Genomic DNA, 9,684 nt, shown 5'->3' with positions numbered 1-9,684 from the left:
TCAAATAAAGCCTGTTTTTCCATTAGTGCTCACTGGACTAAAGGAATTCATGACTCCCAAAAGGATTGTTGACCACGCAAAAGAAAAACGAATGTAAACATCCAAGTAATTGATTTCACTTGCCGAGGTCAGATTATCTTGGAAATGCGGGTCTTTCTAGGGCAATCCTGCAGATCGTGACGCTGTCCTCAAGCTTTTATACACTCATCTGTGAGATTAACCAGGAAAATGCTGGACGGCTCCAGAGACGCTGATGAAAAAGAAAATGTTGTATACATAATTTTCATCATCCTGTGAAGATTAATGGAGGCCAAATCTCTGTGAATGTGCACAAATGCACACGGGACAGTGAAAGAGCATAATCATGGGATGGGGAATGGACTAGGGGGAGGTTGCAAGTTCTCCCAGACAAACACGTAAAAAGATACACACACAAAAACATGCAGATTGATGCAAAGGGCATCCTGCTCACACGGCCTTGTGAGGTTCTCTCCATGATCTTTTTAATTTGCATGGATCAACACTAATCCCCAGCCCAGCTCATCGCTTTTCCACTCTGGTGACCCTGGTGGAAAAATATTGGTGCTTTACAATCCGGTTGTCTGTAGTTTCTGTTCTTGTTATCTCCCTCGGTATTATCGTTTGTCCGTGAGTGGATTTATATATTTTAGGTTTGTTTATGAAGCTCAAGCAGTTGCGCATATGTGCTTTTTCTCATGGCATTTGTTTGCCAAACATAGAGATTTACCCTGAGATTTCCACAGCTTGAATAATGCTGTAAAGAATATCAGGTAGAACAAGTACTGAGGTATTGTTCACTGGTGCAACTGCTGTTCATTACCCACATTGTAAACAATTACAACTAAAACTACTTAAATACTGAAAGTGTTAGTTTTTAACAGTTCAATTCAATTGCGTCGTCATCACCATGATGAACAAATGGTATATTCGAGTTGGAGTAGTGGTTAGCACTCTGGGTATGGTTCATGTCTGGACTTAGAAGCCATTCCGTTTGTGGGTTTGCATGTTCTTCCGGTGCACAAGCGGATATTCTAATATTCTCCAAGAGCTTCAGTTTCCTTGCACTGCTGAAGAATATGCAATTGCTGCGAAATGGAAGATTCCAAATTGCAAAGGGCACCACTCCTTCACCCATAGTCAGCTGGGATTAAACCCTGTGAAATGGTATATAAAATGAGTGGACAGTAACAATTGTAGCTATGAAGCAGGGATTTTCTCTGTTAAATAAAAAAAAGAAACAAACAAAATACTTTTTTGCCATGATAATGCAGAAAAAAAGGCTAGAATATGAAATGATATTTTGGACACACCTAGTAATTACTAGTGATCTTATAGGCAATAAAGTAGATTAAACAATGGTAGTTATACTGCAGCATGTGTATGTGTATACATTTGAAATAAATACTCATAAAAGTACAATTATGGCAAAATACTACAATAATGTTAATACCATGGTTGCAAATCATAGTAATATGTAAAAGCAGATGCTACCTGAAAGAGTAAGTGTAGTAGATGATGGATGGATGAAGAATGGAAAGAGAGAAGAGATGAAAGAGGAAAATGACAAGTGAGAGGGCAGCAGTGATTCATTATTGACGACCATGCCCCTCAGGCTGAATCTCATTTACTACACACGCTCTTGAGTGGGCGTGTGTGGACACGCCCAGCTCGCCACGCTGTCTGTTTATTACTCTGCAAGGATCTCAAGGAAGATGAAGGTCAATCCTTTCTTCATACAATATGTCTTCATCTGCATGTTTGCAGCCGACAGACACTAAATATTAATGCCAGTAAGGCCACAAGACCAACAGCGGGCTTCTGGTCTGTCACACATTGTTTCTCCTGGACTTTGAGAGGCTGATCTCTTCTCAGAGCAACACGTCCCAGATGTGCTACATCAATTCAATATTTTCAATTTTATTCCATTTCCAATGGCTTTAGACCGATATTTTCTCCTGCAATGTTGAAATCACTATTTATTTCACAATAACGTCAACTGACACAGGAGGATCAATTCACTCCAATTTATAGCAATATTTCAAGTGAAAAAGTGTTGTTTTTGTGTTTTTGTTCCAGAAAAGTGTTACGTTTGCACAGCAATGGTTTGAAAACAATGTCCATGGCCAAAGGCAGAAACATTGAAAATGGCGTAGTTAGCACGTCAGGCCATGCTGTTGGTGGTTTTGGTAATGAAACCACACACACATACACACAGACAACAATACACTGTTTTCGCAGTCGAGTTTGCCACTGTCGGGTCTACACACACAGAGATGGCACAGAGACAGCCGTCCCTAACAGCGTTCTTTATCAACCGAAATCACTCAAAACACACACAAACACACATCCTGCTGCATTTTTCAGGCTCTGCTGCTCAGTGCGCTGCTTCACCTCTCTGCCCCAACCGTAAATAATGGCGAGTACACACACATTCCTAAGGACGGACAACAAAGTTGGATTGCTATTAGCTCTAAACCATACAGCTACGTCGACGACCGCCATATTTTACACTGTTGATTGATGTGCACATGTGCAGGGATACTATTTACTATTATCGGTAGTTACTTATCATGGGACTCCTCTCAGCTTTGCAATTCTCCAACTCGTAACAGCCAGAGACTTCAGACACTGTAACTGTTGATGAATCTCAAGGTAGTCGTGGTTTCATAATTTGCCAATGAGTTATTTCTCCAGGATTGAAATGCCCAAAAAAGATTCACAAGATGTCAATGTTTATCTATTTTTTATCATACTTTTTTAATTAATGTAATCTATTTAGAAACTGTAAGACAGTAAGGAAACTTCCAGATAAAAACAGAAAAAGTCATTTCAAATGACTTCATAACACTCATGGTTTAATTCATAAATTATTATTTTCTTGTGATAAAAAAGCAATATACAAAGAATCTATCCATAAATCCATAATTGGAACCCTTAACTGCAACACTGTAGACGTAAAGAGGCAGTTGACCAATTCTGTAGCCATAAGTTTCTTTTCCAAAAGTTCCCAATGAGATCACACTGAAAAGAAAATATGCCAAAGTGCACCGTGTATTCTTCACCACACACACACACACACACACACACACACACACACACACACACACACACACACACACACACACACACACACACACACACACACACACACACACACACACACTGAAAGATCAGAGAGCATATCCTCTATGCAACCATGAATAATGAGTCCATAATTCACTGGCATGCAGAGAACACACACCCGTATCCCACACTGCCATCATCACTCCCTGTTGAACTGCTCTACTGTCAGCAACCCCATAACTCAACCCTACTTCATTTGGCTAATATGACAAGCCCCGTGTGGAAATTACGTGACCTTTGTCCACATGTTCATACCTTCAGTGTGTGTGTGTGTGTGTGTGTGTGTGTGTGTGTGTCTTCCATTAGCACGTTAGCCTGTGTGTGTGTGTTCTGCCAAGGCTTGCGCAGTGAACATGGTCTGTGTGAAATATGCAAACCTCCCCGAGCCAATTAATGTAATGGGGATGTATTTGCATATCGGGGGGGGGGTGAGGGGTACAAGATAACAGTAGGAAAGGTTGATGAAGGTCTCGAGGAAAGGAAGCATGAGAGGAGATGATCCTCGACATCACTGAATGGAAAAGTGTTGTTTGTGGAACACAAAAACAACAGGATTTAATAACAGAATGAAAACATTGACTTACCACAGTCAACATAGCAACCAGTTTGATTTTGCATGTTGCACACAAGCTGAAATTGCTGGCACAGTTCAATGACAGTGTTGCAAAGTCATATTGGTTGGTTGAAAAGATCCACTGGCAGGTTTGAAGGTTATCTTGCTTCCGGTTTTATGTAACAAACCATTTCTGCAACATCTTGAAACTGGACCTCGACAATTAAGTATTGTAAGTTAACTTTGTTAAAGAAGTATACTTTAAATTAACTCTAAAGCACTACTAACAGCCCCTGGTGGGGAAATAAAACAGACGATTGGGCCATTTGAAGAAGTATTTAGGTCTTTAATGTCTATCCATTTGTGTTGTGTACCTACTTTATCATACTATTGGAACTTGATATTCAACTTCCGACTGAGAAAATCCGAAAACAAACTATTATCATGTCCAAAAGGCCTGGCAAATATACAGTATATTCATTACATTTAGTACAGTGAAATTATTTGGTAAACGACCTTGATAAAATACATTTAGCTGTTCCTTAATCTGGATTTCAATTGACATCCATCACGGTGGAGAAAATATGCGTCAAGCAATAACCTGATCATCCACTGATGGCCGCCATCAGGAGACAAATGACTGATAGAAGAGTCCTCTACTTATAGCCAGATTCAATTGAGGAAAGACATTTGAATGGTTCTTAAACAGGACATTTCCCATGAGCCAGACTCTGAGATAATAACTCAAATAGATAAATAGTAAAACTAACATCTTTGAGGATATTGTTTTGACGTTTCATGACTGTTGCAACGAGACAAACTGGGGACTGAAAACCATGGCTGACGTCAGGGGCAGGGGTGGACAGTAAGCAATCTTATAATATACTGAGCATACTAAATCTGAAGTGTATGAAGTCAGACTGGTACGACGATTAGAAAGTGGTCAGATGGGTAGTGAAGTCATGGTTCATCATATGCGAATAAAACAACTGAGTAGTGGTTAACCCTCTGGCATCACAACAGAGGCTTGGGCCAATAATATAATAAGAAAAATATCAATTACATTGACAACATTCCAATAGTATAATAAGATACTGAAGCTATTATTGTAATAACATTTTTCCAGTAATCTAGTACATCATTCTGTGAAGGAGTAAAAAACAAACTTTCATAATGTAATGGACAAGGCCAATATTGTAATAATATGTAAATGAGACTGCAGCTCTTGAAACTTGAACCTTATTTGAAGATTTTGTGCAGCTTGTTAACCAAAGAAGTTAAACTTAATCAATGGGGATGCATATTTGCAGCACTCGGTCAATTATAGTGGTAAAGATAATTTTTTCTTATTCAATTAGATTATTGGTTTACTGCAGGGATCTTTCTGTGTGTGGTTTGCATGTTCTCCCTGTGCACGCGTTGCTTTTTCCTGCCGAAAACATCCATTCAAGGCTTACTGGTGTCTCTAAATTGTCCACGGAGGTGCGAATGTGGTCTCTGTGTGACTGGCGACATGTCCAGGGTCTACTGTGCCGTCACCCACAGAATCAGCTGGTACCAGCTCCAGCCCCCTGTAATGGTTCAGACACTCTCACGCTCCCATACCAGCATTGAAAAGTCTCCACACACATACACCAACAGTAACAGTCACAGCTTTCATCCTTATTAAAGATACTTGGTGTTTTTTTCTTTTATTTACATCATATAAGATCAAAGATGTGCCCTTGATGAAACCAACAGCCGTCATCTTAGCCCCTTTCACTACAGTACACGCCTGCTCCCAACAACGTTGTCAAACAGGGTTCATGTATGCGTTCGGAAACCATGACACTGAAGAGCAAAACACCGAGCACAGTTTGGAATTTTTCACTGTTGAATGTCACAAGTTGCTTCTTTAGTTTTAAACTGAGATGGAGGACGAATGTGATGGAAGCTACGATCCTTAAAAGGGCGAAATTTCATAGTTGGCGCGAGTGTCCTTGCTTTAGGAGGAACATTGTTGCATGAACCGTGTTTAATTCTGCTGTTAGAACCAGGCGTTGGGTTTTACAAATAGGGGGGCCAGTTTTCCCATCAAAATCAGCGGGAATGAAGTTGGTCTCGGCAACAAGACAATTTCTAACAATGTTCGCAAATAAACATATCCGACAGCAAGTTTATTTCTTCAATAAAACTGACAGCATCATGCGAATGCAGTTGAAAACAAAATCTCATCATGAAGAACAACATTCAAATTAAAATGTGTAATTAAACAATTGCAATTGTGTTTATATTTATATTTTGTAAAATACTTGGGGGGGGGGGGGGGGGGGGGACATTCTTGAGGCAGTGAAGGTTTAATGAGACTCCGGCATGTTAGGAAAAACCAGCCTGCTGTTAGACAGCACACACACCGATATCAACTCTATCTGGCTGAAACGGGAAAGAAAAAGAAAAAAGTCTTGTCAAATTAATGTGAAATATAGTGGAAAACTCGAGTCGGTATTTTCTGACAACTTACAACAATTTAAATTTTTCTGTCTGAATATATTAAATAGATCTAAATTGTACAGTTTTATTAGCAGGTAAAGTCTTTTGTTAACAAATTATATTTATGCAATTGTGAACTCACACAGACGACAGCCATTGCTGGAGCTATGGATGTATTTGGCTTGGTCTCAGTAGATAATGGACCTTCCTACATTTTCCTTACGTGAGCATTTGCACCTGGTCAATACTTGACAGAACTTTTTTTTTTTTTTTTTAGCGTACCTCACCTGTGTTTCCAGTCGTATACATCTACACGGCTGACGACGACACTGAAGAGAACCAGTATTTGCAGTATCTCAAGGCTCGCTAAGATCTGGCCAAACGTTCCGGTCCGGATCATGCCAACAATTTACAGACTTGGAGGCATGAGCGTGAACACAAGTTGTGTGGGTGTAACGCTGGTGTGATGTTCTTTATTTAGCAGAAATTAGGCACTGCTGAAGTTGAGCGTTAATGACACCTGCACTGCATTTATGCTACAATAAAACTATGAAGTACACGTTAGTGTGTGTGTGTGTGTGTGTGTGTGTGTGTGTGTGTGTGTGTGTGTGTGTGTGTGTGTGTGTGTGTGTGTGTGTGTGTGTGTGTGTGTGTGTGTGTGTGTGTGTGTGTGTGTGACCCAACTGCAAATGCACATGACAGTGGTTCATCTGGAGGAGCTCATGAAGGAATAAGTCTTATTTTTTTACAATTTAGAGTGATTGTAGTCTCTATGAGGGGGGGGGGGGGGGCTAGATGACCTTAACAACACAACATAAAGTCTCTATTCTCATTTTTCACAAAAATAGACTTGGTAAGAGTAGAAGTAACTCATTTCCTTAAAGTGTTGGTTCTGAAATACACTCAAGTTCAAATGCAACGCTGTTATGATGGGGAAGCAAATATGTTGTTTGAAAAAACTATTTTCTCATCCTATATTAGAAACTTAAAGCCAAATCATTAAGAAATCACATCAATCACATCTTTGGGAAGTTTCTGAATTACAAGGGTACAATAGGTACATCTCCAGAAATGAGGCAGACAATCATCAACCTTTTGAGCCTTTGCTTGTTTTGTGCCCAATGAACTTTTTCTCATATGCACTTGACAATTTGTTCAGATCACTTAAGTTTGACAAACTCTGCATAACAAATAATGTAAAAGAGTTAATCTTGTGCAGGACCTAAACTTCACTGATGTCTGATGCTGCAAACTCTGGTTCTCTAAAACATGTTCTCTTCTTTGTCACAATGCAATATGAATGGTTAACAACATCATCATACAACTGTAGCAACATGACTAAATTAATTACATTTTTAATTGTGTCTAAATTAATTCAAGCTGTAGATCAATTCTCCTCAAGATTAGAGAGCAATAATATGCATATTTTTCTGTTACCATCATTAACATTTTCAGGATAACACACAATGCTGCACTGTCTGTTGGCACAATGTATGTAATATATTATTGTTGTCTTCAATGTTTTTTTTTTAAATAAATGCATAGTATGCTTGAAGAAAATAAAAAAAGAAGAAAATATTGAATATTTGTCTTAGTTTACAATAAATGTGAACAACACTGTGGATGTGACAAGAAAAAAAATAACATTTCAAAAATATCCTTTTTTTTTTTTTAGCTAAATTGTCTATTTTCATCCTAAAAATGACCAGATCTTCTATAAAGCACTTGTAAGAACCCCCCCCCCCCCCCCCCCCCCCCCCTCAGCTGCAGCTGCCTCACAATCTCAAGACAAACATATTGATGATGATGATAATGTTGATGATGATGAAGAAGAACTATGACTGGGGCTCTGCAACCTTTAGCAATAAACAACCACGTCTACCTCCCTTTCAACGGGTTATAATAGTTTGTATATGTACATCTTTGTTATATGAGCTGAAGTTGATGTTGCATTAATCAAATTAAAGTACAAGAAGTGACCACTGATATTTGAGAATAGTTTTAGTTCTTTTAGTACATTTAGTAACATGGTGTGTTTTGTTAATGTTTGCGAGTTTCTCTCCCCGTATGAAAGATACATGAAGCCCAAACACCATTGACAATAAAAGCAAATTAGAATGTCTACATTGAATTAAACTGAATTAACCCTACAAAGTTAATCTTTTCTTTTTTCCCTGTAATTATTGTATTGAACACAGAAGTCAAACACAAACAAGATGCTGCCAAACTTAGAATGATGTGGCTTTGTTGCTGGATTGAATCTATAATTTGCAACATTGCAAGTTACACAACAGTATGAACATGTCCAGTAAAGCTGTTGGTGTGCTAGCGTATTGTGTATTTGTGAGTATACCCATTAACTGTATGTGTTCTTTCATTTGAGTTTTGACCATATTTTGGTGATACGCACTGTGACATTTGAACTCTTGTAATGAATCTAAAAAGTTCTATTCCGGCTACATTACATTGTTGGACACCAGGACTCAGCAGTCTGTCAAATGTGAGAAAAAGGAAAGCTTTTGCAATTTAGAGACATTTTGATTTCAATTGCAAATAGCGTATAGGGATGTTTTTCAGTTGTATTCAGTTTTTCAGTATCTCAATAATGGCCGTATAAACTGTCACACCTGATCTCAACCTGTGACATCTACATGCCGTGTCAGGACAGTGGAAGGAACAACAGAAAAGCTGAAGAGGAGCATGTGGCTGCAGAGCTGCAGGTTGCAAACCCCTGACTTTTTTTTTTTTTAAGTGTTTTGGCAACTATGTTTTAGAAGAAACGAGTCTGCAATGTTTTTTCTGGGATATGGCACATTGTTATGCTGGTGTTACGGTGTTTTCTGTTGAATTAATTCAGACAAGATTCTTATTAGCATTCTCGGCCGAGTGAAGTCAAGACTCAATAGTGCTCAATTCTCAATTTCCTGCTCATATTCCCATTGTTTCCCGCCGGTGCCAACAACCATCAGTATGAACCAAACATTGACATAGAAAGCAGGCTTCTTCTGTTCTGCTGGTGTCTCAGAATGAAAATGGCACATTTCCCCTACATATTTTCTTCTATCATTTGGCAACATGTATTCAGTGAATCAAATTTTATGCAGGACCTACCCACCACTGATACAGTATTTAGATTTTTTTTTTCATTTTTACAGTAAATTCTGAACAGTTTTGTCAGTAACCGTTGTTGCCCCACCACAGAAGAAAGTTTTTTTTTTTTTTTTTTTTCAAACACCAAGAAGGTAAGCACACACAGACGGCATCACTTATTCCAATTCAAACAACCAGTATCTTTTCAAAACATTATCTGGCCATCAGTAACACATTAAAAATCAGGAAGTGATCTTTAAAATCTCTGCTTATTTTATATCCTAATAAGACACTTCTGTTAAAGTGAAAGTGTAAAGTAGTTTACTTTTAATACAACTTTTTTTCCCCCAGCCAGCTATTGGATACAGATAAAATATAATGTAATGTGTTAAATACTTAAACGACTATCCAACTTCAAGCTTTCACAA

This window comes from Blennius ocellaris (assembly GCF_963422515.1).
Source record: "Blennius ocellaris genome assembly, chromosome: 2".
NCBI classification, from domain to species: Eukaryota; Metazoa; Chordata; class Actinopteri; order Blenniiformes; family Blenniidae; genus Blennius; species Blennius ocellaris.
The sequence above is the reverse complement of the archived record's forward strand: the minus strand, read 5'-3'. Positions refer to the sequence as shown.